Here is a 14625-nt window from a genome sequence, read left to right on the forward strand (position 1 = left end):
CAAATTTAAATTTGAAATTAAGGCAAACAACAAAAGTTTTCCAAAAATAAAACTAAAATGTTCTAAATGTCTCGGATAAATCATAGGTAAATGGGGTGGTGAAACCAAACTTTTATGAAATGCTTAACTACACCATAATGATTTAAATAGTGGCAAAACTAATTATTTAAATGCCTTCACTAATTAAATAAAATCTCAAACTAAATTATTTGTGGACTAGAGTTTTTGTGGCAGTGGACTAAATTGAAATACCAAATTAGATGCCAAGTATATATTTCACAAAAAACTAAAACAATAAGAAACAAAGATAAAACAGAAATAAAAGGAAAGAAAATACAAAAGCAAAAAAAAACTAAGCTAAAAAGAATAAAAAGGGCCCCCTGGCCAACTGGGCCAGACGGCCCAGCTCACCGGCCAGGCCGGCCCACCTGGCATAGCCGGCTGACCCACCCCTACCTTATCCCCAGGAGAGGGAGGAACCCTAACCATAACCCCCCACTCCCCCATTCCACCCTCTCGCTCTCTCCTCCCTCTACCGATCTGGATCGGGATCGACCCCGATCCCTTCGCCCCCGACGCCCCACGGCCTCCCCCGCCGACCACCCACTGTCGTCGCCTCGCCTCCTCGCCCCTCCTTCACACCGCGAGATGCCGCCCGAGGCCTCTACCTCGCCACGCCGTCGCCGGACCTCGAGTCCTTCGCCAGCTCGCCGGACTGCCGCCTCCTCGTCCCCTCCACGCCGGCCGCCCCGAGCCCGCTGCCCGAACCCCTACTCCCCCCGTGAGCACGCTCTCTAGCCCGTGGCCGCGTGCCGACCCTTGCCGCTGCTCTCCCTCCGCCGTTGCCTCCCCGTGCACTGCGCCCGCTCGCCGTCCCTAGACGCGCCTGCCTGCGCTGCCGCTGCTCGCCTGATACCGCATCGCCGCTGTCAATGCTGCCTTTGCTGCTGACGCCGCCCGCGCCCGTAGCCACCCGCCCGTCCGTGCTCACCGCGGCCCTACACCACCACGGCCTCGCCGCGCCGACGCATCCGCCCGCGTGCCGTTGCTCGCGCCTGGCCATCGGCTCACGCGCCCGCAGTCCCCGCCATCGCTCGCGCTCCCTCTGCTTCGCGCCCGCTCGCGCCTCGCCCCGCGGCCATCTCCGCCTTCAACCTACCGCTTCTAGCGCCCGCCTCCGCTCCCTTTGGCTCTCGGCCGCGTCCTCGCCCCAGCTACCACCCCCTACCACCGCATCCGCCGGGGCCCGCTCCCTTCCATGGCCTGCGTCGTGCCCCGCCATGGCTGCCGGCAAGGCAGCGCCCGGTCCAGGCGACCCGGTGCCCGCAACTGCGCCCGTTCGGGCGACAACCGTTGCCCCGGCGCCCAAAACCCGTTAAGGCCCCCTGTGCCTATGACAGGGGGCCCCACGACCAGAACGTTTTTAACAAAAAAAAAAGAAAATAAATAATAAATATAATAATTAAAATGTTAATTAATTAATTAGAGAATTAATTAAATCGGATTAGATTAACCTAATCACTTAGTTAAATCTAATTAGCCCTATTTAATTACTATGAGCCTATGACATATGGGCCCCATGCCCCTTTAAAGAAAAGAGGAATTAGAAAATTATAATAATTAATTAATTAAGATAATTAATTAACTTAATTAATTCTGTTTAGCTAACCTAAACCTAATTAGGCTAATTAATTCTGATAATGAGATAACAGTCAATGACCGACGGGCCCCACCCACCAGTTGACTAGTCAACGGTCAGAGTTGACCGCTGACATCATGCTGACGTCATTATAGTATTTCCTAAATTAATTAATTCTGTTAGTCCTAAAAATGATTTAAATCTCTAATAATTAATATAAAATAAACCGTAGCTCGGATGAAAAAACTTTGTACATGAAAGTTGCTCAGAACGACGAGACAAATCCGGAAATGCAGCCCGTTCGTCCGCCACACATCCCTAACCTATCGAACTCGCAACTTTCCCCCTCCGGCTCCTCTGCCCGAAAACGCGAAACACCGGGGATACTTTCCCGGATGTTTCCCCCTTCCCCGGTATCACCTCTTACCGTGTTAGGGCACCCCTAGCATCGCTATGCATCGATATTTATTGTTTCTTCCCCCTCTTCTCTCGCTAGACACCGAGACCGATGCCGTTGCTACCCAGTACGACTACGGAGTTGACGACCCCTCTCTCTTGCCAGAGCAACCAGGCAAGCCCCCCTTTGATCACCAGATATCGCCTACTCTTCTCTATACTGCTTGCATTAGAGTAGTGTAGCATGTTACTGCTTTTCGTTATTCCTACCCTGATGCATAGCCTGTCCTTGCTACTACTGTTGTTACCATTACCTGCTATCCTACTGCTTAGTATAGGATGCTAGTGTTCCATCAGTGGCCCTACACTCTTGTCCATCTGCCATGCTATACTACTGGGCCGTGATCACTTCGGGAGGCGATCACGGGCATATACGATATACTTTACACAGTTACATTACCTGTGATACTGTTCGGAGATGGGGGCTGAAGGGGCAGGTGGCTCCATCCCGGTAGAGGTGGGCCTGGGTTCCCGACGGCCCCCGACGGTTACTTTGAGGTGGAGCGACACGGCAGGTTGAGACCACCTAGGAGAGAGGTGGGCCTGGCCCTGGTCGATGTTTGCGGATACTTAACACGTTTAACGAGATCTTGGTATTTGATCTGAGTCTGGCTACTGGCCAATACGCACTAACCATCTACGCGGGGACAGTTATGGGCACTCGACGTCGTGGTATCAGCCGAAGCACTTCGTGACGCCAGCGACTGAGCGGCGCGCGCCGGGTTGGACCGCGTAACGTAACTTCCTTTGTAATGGAGGTTGCTAGGTCTGCTCTCCGGCCGCGTACGCAACGTGCAGGTGTGCTATGGGCGATGGGCCCAGACCCCTGTGCGCTTAGGTTTAGACCGGCGTGCTGGCCTCTCTGTTGTGCCTAGGTGGGGCTGCGACGTGTTGATCTTCCGCGACCGGGCATGACCCAAAAAAGTGTGTCCGACCAAATGGGATCGAGCATGTTGGGTTATGTGGTGCACCCCTGCAGGGAAGTTAATCTATTCGAATAGCCGTGATCTTCGGTAACAGGACGACTTGGAGTTGTACCTTGACCTTATGACAACTAGAACCGGATAATAAATAAAACACACCCTTCCAAGTGCCAGATACAACCGGTGATCGCTCTCTCACAGGGCGACGAGGGGAGGATCATCGGTTAGGATTATGCTATACGATGCTACTTGGAGGTCTTCAGTCTACTCTCTTCTACATGCTGCAAGAAGAGGCTGCCAGAAGCGTTGTAACGCCTGGGTAATCAAGCTACAGTAATCCAACGATAATCATGCCACGTCACCCCGGTTACTATTGATAATCTACCGTTAGGCCAAAACCGAGTCAAATTCAAACATTAAAATAAAGTTAAATTATAAAAGTTTCAAAATGTTAAACTAAAATGTTCGGAGTGTGCAGTTAAATGCCAGGGTAATTATAATGAAGCAAACACATTTTTATAAAATGCCTAAATAATTTAACTTGATTTAAAACAGAAGAGGAAATAAAGAAAAGGAAAACAGGAAACAAAACCAAAAAAAAAGAACCCCCCCCCCCTGGGCCGTGGCCCAACTGGGCCAACCCCCAGGCCCAGCCGGCTGGCCCGCTACCCCCCTCCATAACCCCCACCAGGGGGGAAACCCTAAACGGCCACCACCCACTTCCCCCCCCCCCACGACGCGCCCCCTTTTCCCCCCGATCCAGATCGGATCGGGCTCGACGCCGCCGCCTCGCCCTCATCGCCGCCGAACGCCGTCACCTCCCCTTCCCCGCCTGGACATCGCCGGCGCCCTTCCCCACCGGCCTGCTCCCCCACGTCGACGTCGTCCCCGTCCCCCTCCACAACGGCCCTCGCCCTCGCCGGACTCCGCCTCCTCATCCTCCTCGCCGGTCTTCCCCGACCGCCCCCGAGCCCACTGCCCCGTCCCCTACGGCCCCAGTGAGCAGCGCCTCGCTCCCTCCCTCTCTCTCGCGCGCTCGCGCTTGTCGCCGCCGCCCCCGTCCCCTTGTTGTACGCCGTTGCTCGCCATGGCCACCGGCCCGTGCTGCCACACCCCCACCCCCGCCTGACTCTGCTCGTGGCCGACGCCCTGCTGCTGCTCGCCCGCGCCCCTGCCGTGCATCGCCACCGCTCCGCATCGCCGCGCTCCGCCTACGAGGTCGTCGGCGCCTCCCCACTCCCTCTGACCACCGCACCCGTGGCGCTCTTGCCTGCGTCGACGAGCCCCTGCTCGGGTCGTCCTGGTCCGGCCGCACCGCACACGGCCTCGGCAAGCCCCAGCCCTCCTCTTGCCGTGCTGCCGCGGCTCTGCCGCCCCCCCAACCACGCTGCTGGCCCGCGCCGCGGCCAACCCCTCGCCGTACCGCCCCGCTCCGGCCACGGTCGCCGGCGATGGGTCACGCGCCGGCCCCCTTCCCCACTGGCCACATCGCCCTGTTGGGCGGGCTGTCGCCCGCCTCCGCGCTGCGCTGAGAACCACTACCCGTATGCCCGTTAAGGGCCTTGGCCCCATGACAAGGGGGCCCCGCCCCAGAACGAAAAAAAAGGAACTTAAAATTAAATAAATAAATAAGTAAATAAAAATGTTAATTAATTAATTGACTTAATTAACTTAATCAATCCTGTTTAATTAAACTAATTAAACATTAGGTACCTAATTAAGTAATTAAACTGATTAATAGATTAATTAGGTTATTGTACCTATGACATACGGGACCCACCTGCAGGGTTGACCTGGTCAACCTTTGGTCCTGCTGACATCATGCTGATGTCATGCTGACAACATAAATGCAATTTCTAAATTAATTTAATTATGCTAATTCTAGAAAATGATTTAAAATCTTTAAAAATTAATATAAAATAATCCATAGCTCGGATGAAAATACTTTGTACATGAAAGTTGCTCAGAACGACGAGACGAATTCGGATACGCAGCCCGTTCATCCGCCACGCATCCCTAACCTATCAAACTCGCAACTTTCCCCCTCCGGTTCACCGGTCCGAAAACGCGAAACACCGGGGATACTTTCCCGGATGTTATCCCCCTTCACCGGTATCACCTACTACCGCGTTGGGGCACCTCTAACGCCGTAACTTGACATGTCATGCATCGCTATGCATCTGTTTGCTTAAATATTTATTGTTTCTTCCCCCTCTTCTCTCCGTTAGACCACGAGACCGACGTCGCTGCTGGGGCCCCGACTGACTACGCTGTTGACGACCCCTCTCTCTTGCCAGAGCAACCAGGCAAGCCCCCCCCTTTGATCACCAGATACCGCCTACTCTTCTCTATACTGTTTGCATTAGAGTAGTGTAGCATGTTACTGCTTCCCGTTAATCCTATACTGATGCATAGCCTGTCCTTGCTACTACTACTGCTGTTACCTTTACCTGCAATCCTAATGCTTAGTATAGGATGCTAGTTTTTCATCAGTGGCCCTACATCCTTGTCCGTCTGCCATGCTATACTATCGGGTCGTGATCTCTTGGGAGTTGATCACGGGTATATACTATATACTTATACATGATACATGTGGTGACTAAAGACGGGTCGGCTTGAGGAGCACCCGCGAGTGGATCTTTGAGGCGGAGCGACAGGGCAGGTTCCGACCACCTAGGAGAGAGGTGGGCCTGGCCCTGGTCGGCATTCGCGGATACTTAACACGCATTAACGAGATCTGGGTATTTGATCTGAGTTTGACCATTTGGTCTATACGCACTAACCATCTACGCGGGAGTAGTTATGGGTATCCCGGCGTCGTGGTATCAGCCGAAGCCTTCTTGACGTCAGCGACGGAGCGGCGCGCGCTGGATTGGACTGGAACGCCACTAGGCTAGGTCTGCTTCCGGCCGCCCACGCAACGTGTAGGTGTGCTAAGGGCGATGGGCCCAGACCCCTGGGCGCTTAGGTTTAGACCGGCGTGCTGACCTCTCTGTTGTGCCTAGGTGGGGCTGCGACGTGTTGATCTTCCGAGGCCGGGCATGACCCAGGAAAGTGTGTCCGGCCAAATGGGATCGAGCGTGTTGGGGTATGTGGTGCACCCCTGCAGGGAAGTTAATCTATTCGAATAGCCGTGATCTTCGGTAACAAGACGACTTGGAGTTGTACCTTGACCTTATGACAACTAGAACCGGATAATTAATAAAACACACCCTTCCAAGTGCCAGATACAACCGGTGGTCGCTCTCTCACAGGGCGACGAGGGGAGAATCATCGGTTAGGATTATGCTATGCGATGTTACTGGGTGAACTTACCTTTTGCTCTCTTCTGCATGCTGCAAGATGGAGGTGGCCAGAAGCGTAGTCTTCGATAGGACTAGCTATCCCCCTCTTATTCCGGCATTCTGCAATTCAGTCCACATATGATACCCTTACTCCATTTGATACCCATGCACATGTAGTGTAGCTCCTTGCTTGCGAGTACTTTGGATGAGTACTCACGGTTGCTTTCTCCCCCTTTTCCCCCTTTCCTTTCATTCTGGTTGTCGCAACCAGATGTTGGAGCCCAGGAGCTAGACGCCACCGTCAACGACGACCCCTACTACACCGGAGGTGCCTACTACTACGTGATGCCCGCTGATGACGACCAGGAGTAGTTTGGAGGATCCCAGGCAGGAGGCCTGCGCCTCTTTCGATCTGTATCCCAGTTTGTGCTAGCCTTCTTAAGCCAAACTTGTTTAACTTATGTCTGTACTCAGATATTGTTGCTTCCGCTGACTCGTCTATGATCGAGCTCTTGTATTCGAGCCCTCGAGGCCCCTGGCTTGTAATATGATGCTTGTACGACTTTTTTTATTTGTAGAGTTGTGTTGTGATATCTTCCCGTGAGTCCCTGATCTTGATCGTACACGTTTGCGTGTATGATTAGTGTACGATTGAATCGGGGGCGTCACAAGCGTAGTCTTCGAAAGGACTAGCTATTCCCCCTTATCCCGGCTTTCTGCAGTTCAGTCCACATATGATACCCTGATTCCATTTGATACCCATGCATATGTAGTGTAGCTCCTTGCTTGCGAGTACTTTGGATGAGTACTCACGGTTGCTTTCTCCCCCTTTTCCCCCCTTTCCTTTCTTTCTGGTTGTCGCAACCAGATGCTGGAGTCCAGGAGCCAGACGCCACCTTCGACGACGACTACTACTACTCGGGAGGTGCCTACTACTACGTGAAGCCCGCTGACGGCGACCAGGAGTAGTTTAGGAGGATCCCAGGCAGGAGGCCTGCGCCTCTTTCGATCTGTATCCCAGTTTGTGCTAGCCTTCTTAAGGCAAACTTGTTTAACTTATGTCTGTACTCAGATATTGTTGCTTCCGTTGACTCGTCTATGATCGAGCTCTTGTATTCGAGCCCTCGAGGCCCCTGGCTTGTAATATGATGCTTGTATGACTTATTTTATTTGTAGAGTTGTGTTGTGATATCTTCCCGTGAGTCCCTGATCTTGATCGTACACGTTTGCGTGTATGATTAGTGTACGGTCAAATCGGGGGCGTCACAATGCACCTCCTTTGAAAGTAGGAAATCATTTAAATGGGATATTTGACACATTATAACAGCCTTTCCATCATTCCATTCTTCAAGAGTAGTCTCGACCGCCGTATGGAATTCATAGAGGAGCTTATCCACATAAATTATTCATGTTTAGATCCTTTTCATAAACTTTTGATCCGTTGCCGTTGATTTTTTACGCTAAAAAGAAAACTTACTTAAATAGCATCATTTAGACATTCCAACAAAATTTCTTTATTTCAAGCATCGAAAGTTGTATGTTTGACCATATGGATCTCGTATAACATCTTATAACTAGCAATCATATAATTTCATCACCAATTTTGTTCCCTTTTGATCCATCACTATAAATTTTCACTTTGTTCAAAACTGAAGAATTATTAAAAAAGCATCATCAACATATTCCGAAATCGTTTCCACCATTTCACGCTTCGAGGGTAGTATGTGCATCTATATGCACCTCAGATAGCAACTTAATTACCTAAAGAAATCTGATATTCTGGTACATTTTTAACCTTTTTTATCCATCATGGTAGATTTTCGATTTTTGTGAAACTAAAAACTTGTTTAAATTGCATTACCGACAAGTGATAGAAGCCTTGCTTCGTTTGTTGTTTCAAAGTGGTCTATGCCGCCATTTGAAAATCCTACAACAACTTATATATGTAGGAGTCACATATTTTTTTACTAGTTTTTAATGACCTTTTGATTTATTACTTTATATTTTCTCCTCCTTTGAAAGTCGGAACTCATTTAAATGGGATATTTGACACATTATAAAAGTCTTTCCATCATTCCATTCTTCAAGAGTAGTCTCGACCGCCGTATGGAAGTCATAGAAGAACTTATCCACATAAATTATTCATGTTTAGCACCTTTTCATAAACTTTTGATCCGTTACCGTTGAATTTTTTTCGCTAAAAAGAAAACTTACTAAAATAGCATCATTTAGACATTCCAACAGCATTTCTTTATTTCAAGCATCGAAAGTTGTATGTTTGACCATATGGATCTCGTATAACAACTTATAACTATCAATCATATAATTTCATCACCAATTTTGTTCCCTTTTGATGCATCACTATAAATTTTCACTTTGTTCAAAACTGAAGAATTATTAAAAAAGCATCATCGACATATTCGGAAATAGTTTCCACCATTTCACGCTTCGAGGGTAGTATGTGCATCTATATGCACCTCAGATAGCAACTTAATTAACTAAATAAATCTGATATTCTGGTACATTTTTTAACCTTTTTTATCAATGATGGTAGATTTTCAATTTTTGCGAAACTGAAAACTTGTTTAAATTGCATTACTGACAAGTGATAGAAGCGTTGCTTCGTTTCTTGTTTCGAAATGGTCTATGCCGCCATTTGAAAATCCTACAACAACTTACATATGTAGGAGTCACATATTTTTTACTAGTTTTTAATAACCTTTTGATTTATTACTTTACATTTTCTCCTCCTCTGAAAGTCAGAAATCATTTAAATGGGATATTTGACACATTATAACAGCCTTTCCATCATTCCATTCATCGAGAGTAGTCTCGACCGTCGTATGGAAGTCATAGAAGAGCTTATCCACATAAATTATTCATGTTTAGCTCCTTTTCATAAACTTTTGATCCGTTGCCTTTGATTTTTTTTTTGCTAAAAAGAAAACTTACTTAAATAGCATCATTTAGACATTCCAACAGCATTTCTTTATTTCAAGCATCGAAAGTTGTATGTTTGACCATATGGATCTCGTATAACAACTTATAACTATCAATCATATAATTTCATCACCAATTTTGTTCCCTTTTGATCCATCACTATAAATTTTCACTTTGTTCAAAACTGAATAATTATTAAAAAAAGCATCATCGACATATTCCGAAATCATTTCCACCATTTCACGCTTCGAGGGTAGTATGTGCATCTATACGCACCTGAGATAGCAACTTAATTACCTAAAGAAATCTGATATTCTGGTACATTTTTTAACCTTTTTTATCCATCATGGTAGATTTTCGATTTTTGCGAAACTAAAAACTTGTTTAAATTGCATTACCGACAAGTGGTAGAAGCGTTGCTTCGTTTCTTATTTCGAAGTGGTCTATGCCGCCATTTGAAAATCCTACAACAACTTATATATGTAGGAGTCACTTATTTTTTACTAGTTTTTAATAACCTTTTGATTTATTACTTTACATTTTGTCCTCCTTTGAAAGTCGGAACTCATTTAAATGGGATATTTGACACATTATAAAAGTCTTTCAATCATTCCATTCTTCAAGAGTAGTCTCGACCACCGTATGGAAGTAATAGAAGAGCTTATCCACATAAATTATTCATCTTTAGCACCTTTTCATAAACTTTTGATCCGTTGCCGTTGATTTTTTTTCACTAAAAAGAAAACTTACTTAAATAGCATCATTTAGACATTCGAACAGCATTTCTTTATTTCAAGCATCGAAAGTTGTATGTTTGACCATATGGATCTCGTATAACAACTTATAACTATCAATCATATAATTTCATCACCAATTTTGTTCCCTTTTGATCCATCACTATAAATTTTCACTTTGTTCAAAACTGAAGAATTATTAAAAAAGCATCATCGACATATTCGGAAATAGTTTCCACCATTTCACGCTTCGAGGGTAGTATGTGCATCTATATGCACCTCAGATAGCAACTTAATTACCTAAAGAAATCTGATATCCTGGAACATTTTTTAACCTTTTTTATCCATCATGGTAGATTTTCAATTTTTGCGAAACTGAAAACTTGTTTAAATTGCATCACCGACAACTGATAGAAGCGTTGCTTCGTTTCTTGTTTCGAAGTGGTCTATGCCGCCATTTGATAATCCTACTACAACTTACATATGTAGGAGTCACATATTTTTTTACTAGTTTTTAATAACCTTTTGATTTATTACTTTACATTTTCTCCTCCCTTGAAAGTCGGAAATCATTTAAATGGGATATTTGACACATTATAACAGCCTTTCCATCATTCCATTCTTCGAGAGTAGTCTCGACCGCCGTATGGAATTCATAGAAGAGCTTATCCACATAAATTATTCATGTTTAGCTCCTTTTCATAAACTTTTGATCCGTTGCCGTTGATTTTTTTCGCTAAAAAGAAAACTTACTTAAATAGCATCATTTAGACATTCCAACAACATTTCTTTATTTCATGCACCGAAAGTTGTATGTTGACCATATGGATCTCGTATAACAACTTATAACTATCAATCATATAATTTCATCACCAATTTTGTTCCCTTTTGATCCATCACTATAAATTTTCACTTTGTTCAAAACTGAAGAATTATTAAAAAAGCATCATCGACATATTCGGAAATAGTTTCCACCATTTCACGCTTCGAGGGTAGTATGTGCATCTATATGCACCTTAGATAGCAACTTAATTACCCTAGAAATCTGATATTCTGGAACATTTTTTAACCTTTTTTATCCATGATGGTAGATTTTCAATTTTTGCGAAACTAAAAACTTGTTTAAATTGCATCACCGACAACTGATAGAAGCGTTGCTTCGTTTCTTGTTTCGAAGTGGTCTATGCCGCCATTTGATAATCCTACAACAACTTACATATGTAGGAGTCACATATTTTTTTACTAGTTTTTAATAACCTTTTGATTTATTACTTTACATTTTCTCCTCCCTTGAAAGTCGGAAATCATTTAAATGGGATATTTGACACATTATAACAGCCTTTCCATCATTCCATTCTTCGAGAGTAGTCTCGACCGCCGTATAGAATTCATAGAAGAGCTTATCCACATAAATTATCATGTTTAGCTCCTTTTCATAAACTTTTGATCCGTTGCCGTTGATTTTTTTCGCTAAAAAGAAAACTTACTTAAATAGCATCATTTAGACATTCCAACAACATTTCTTTATTTCAAGCATCGAAAGTTGTATGTTTGACCATATGGATCTCATATAACAACTTATAACTATCAATCATATAATTTCATCACCAATTTTGTTCCCTTTTGATCCATCACTATAAATTTTCACTTTGTTCAAAACTGAAGAATTATTAAAAAAGCATCATCGACATATTCGGAAATAGTTTCCACCATTTCATGCTTCGAGGGTAGTATGTGCATCTATATGCACCTCAGATAGCAACTTAATTACCTAAAGAAATCTGATATTCTGGAACATTTTTTAACCTTTTTTATCCATCATGGTAGATTTTCAATTTTTGCGAAACTGAAAACTTGTTTAAATTGCATCACCGACAACTGATAGAAGCGTTGCTTCGTTTCTTGTTTCGAAGTGGTCTATGCCGCCATTTGATAATCCTACAACAACTTACATATGTAGGAGTCACATATTTTTTTACTAGTTTTTAATAACCTTTTGATTTATTACTTTACATTTTCTCCTCCCTTGAAAGTCGGAAATCATTTAAATGGGATATTTGACACATTATAACAGCCTTTCCATCATTCCATTCTTCGAGAGTAGTCTCGACCGCCGTATGGAATTCATAGAAGAGCTTATCCACATAAATTATTCATGTTTAGCTCCTTTTCATAAACTTTTGATCCGTTGCCGTTGATTTTTTTTGCTAAAAAGAAAACTTACTTAAATAGCATCATTTAGACATTCCAACAACATTTCTTTATTTCAAGCATCGAAAGTTGTATGTTGACCATATGGATCTCGTATAACAACTTATAACTATCAATCATATAATTTCATCACCAATTTTGTTCCCTTTTGATCCATCACTATAAATTTTCACTTTGTTCAAAACTGAAGAATTATTAAAAAAGCATCATCGACATATTCGGAAATACTTTCCACCATTTCACGCTTCGAGGGTAGTATGTGCATCTATATGCACCTCAGATAGCAACTTAATTACCTAAAGAAATCTGATATTCTGGAACATTTTTTAACCTTTTTTATCCATCATGGTAGATTTTCAATTTTTGCGAAACTGAAAACTTGTTTAAATTGCATCACCGACAACTGATAGAAGCGTTGCTTCGTTTCTTGTTTCGAAGTGGTCTATGCCGCCATTTGATAATCCTACAACAACTTACATATGTAGGAGTCACATATTTTTTTACTAGTTTTTAATAACCTTTTGATTTATTACTTTACATTTTCTCCTCCTTTGAAAGTCGGAAATCATTTAAATGGGATATTTGACACATTATAACAGCCTTTCCATCATTCCATTCTTCGAGAGTAGTCTCGACCGCCGTATGGAATTCATAGAAGAGCTTATCCACATAAATTATTCATGTTTAGCTCCTTTTCATAAACTTTTGATCCATTGCCGTTGATTTTTTTTGCTAAAAAGAAAACTTACTTAAATAGCATCATTTAGACATTCCAACAACATTTCTTTATTTCAAGCATCGAAAGTTGTATGTTGACCATATGGATCTCGTATAACAACTTATAACTATCAATCATATAATTTCATCACCAATTTTGTTCCCTTTTGATCCATCACTATAAATTTTCACTTTGTTCAAAACTGAAGAATTATTAAAAAAGCATCATCGACATATTCGGAAATACTTTCCACCATTTCACGCTTCGAGGGTAGTATGTGCATCTATATGCACCTCAGATAGCAACTTAATTACCTAAAGAAATCTGATATTCTGGTACATTTTTTAACCTTTTTTATCCATCATGGTAGATTTTCAATTTTTGCGAAACTGAAAACTTGTTTAAATTGCATCACCGACAACTGATAGAAGCGTTGCTTCGTTTCTTGTTTCGAAGTGGTCTATGCCGCCATTTGATAATCCTACAACAACTTACATATGTAGGAGTCACATATTTTTTTACTAGTTTTTAATAACCTTTTGATTTATTACTTTACATTTTCTCCTCCTATGAAAGTCGGAAATCATTTAAATGGGATATTTGACACATTATAACAGCCTTTCCATCATTCCATTCTTCGAGAGTAGTCTCGACCGCCGTATGGAATTCATAGAAGAGCTTATCCACATAAATTATTCATGTTTAGCTCCTTTTCATAAACTTTTGATCCGTTGCCGTTGATTTTTTTCGCTAAAAAGAAAACTTACTTAAATAGCATCATTTAGACATTCCAACAACATTTCTTTATTTCAAGCATCGAAAATTGTATGTTTGACCATATGGATCTCGTATAACAACTTATAACTATCAATCATATAATTTCATCACCAATTTTGTTCCCTTTTGATCCATCACTATAAATTTTCACTTTGTTCAAAACTGAAGAATTATTAAAAAAGCATCATCGACATATTCGGAAATACTTTCCACCATTTCACGCTTCGAGGGTAGTATGTGCATCTATATGCACCTCAGATAGCAACTTAATTACCTAAAGAAATCTGATATTCTGGAACATTTTTTAACCTTTTTTATCCATCATGGTAGATTTTCAATTTTTGCGAAACTGAAAACTTGTTTAAATTGCATCACCGACTGAAAACTTGTTTAAATTGCATCACCGACAAGTGATAGAAGCGTTGCTTCGTTTCTTGTTTCGAAGTGGTCTATGCCGCCATTTGATAATCCTACAACAACTTACATATGTAGGAGTCACTTATTTTTTACTAGTTTTTAATAACCTTTTGATTTATTACTTTACATTTTCTCCTCCTTTGAAAGTCGGAACTCATTTAAATGGGATATTTGACACATTATAAAAGTCTTTCCATCATTCCATTTTTCAAGAGTAGTCTCGACCACCGTATGGAAGTAATAGAAGAGCTTATCCACATAAATTATTCATGTTTAGCACCTTTTCATAAACTTTTGATCTGTTGCCGTTGATTTTTTTTCACTAAAAAGAAAACTTACTTAAATAGCATCATTTAGACATTCGAACAGCATTTCTTTATTTCAAGCAACGAAAGTTGTATGTTTGACCATATGGATCTCGTATAACAACTTATAACTATCAATCATATAATTTCATCACCAATTTTGTTCCCTTTTGATCCATCACTATAAATTTTGACTTTGTTCAAAACTGAAGAATTATTAA

The sequence above is a fragment of the Triticum urartu genome, chromosome 4A (genome assembly GCF_056163025.1).
Source record: "Triticum urartu cultivar PI428250 chromosome 4A, HENAU_Tu73, whole genome shotgun sequence".
Taxonomy (NCBI): domain Eukaryota; kingdom Viridiplantae; phylum Streptophyta; class Magnoliopsida; order Poales; family Poaceae; genus Triticum; species Triticum urartu.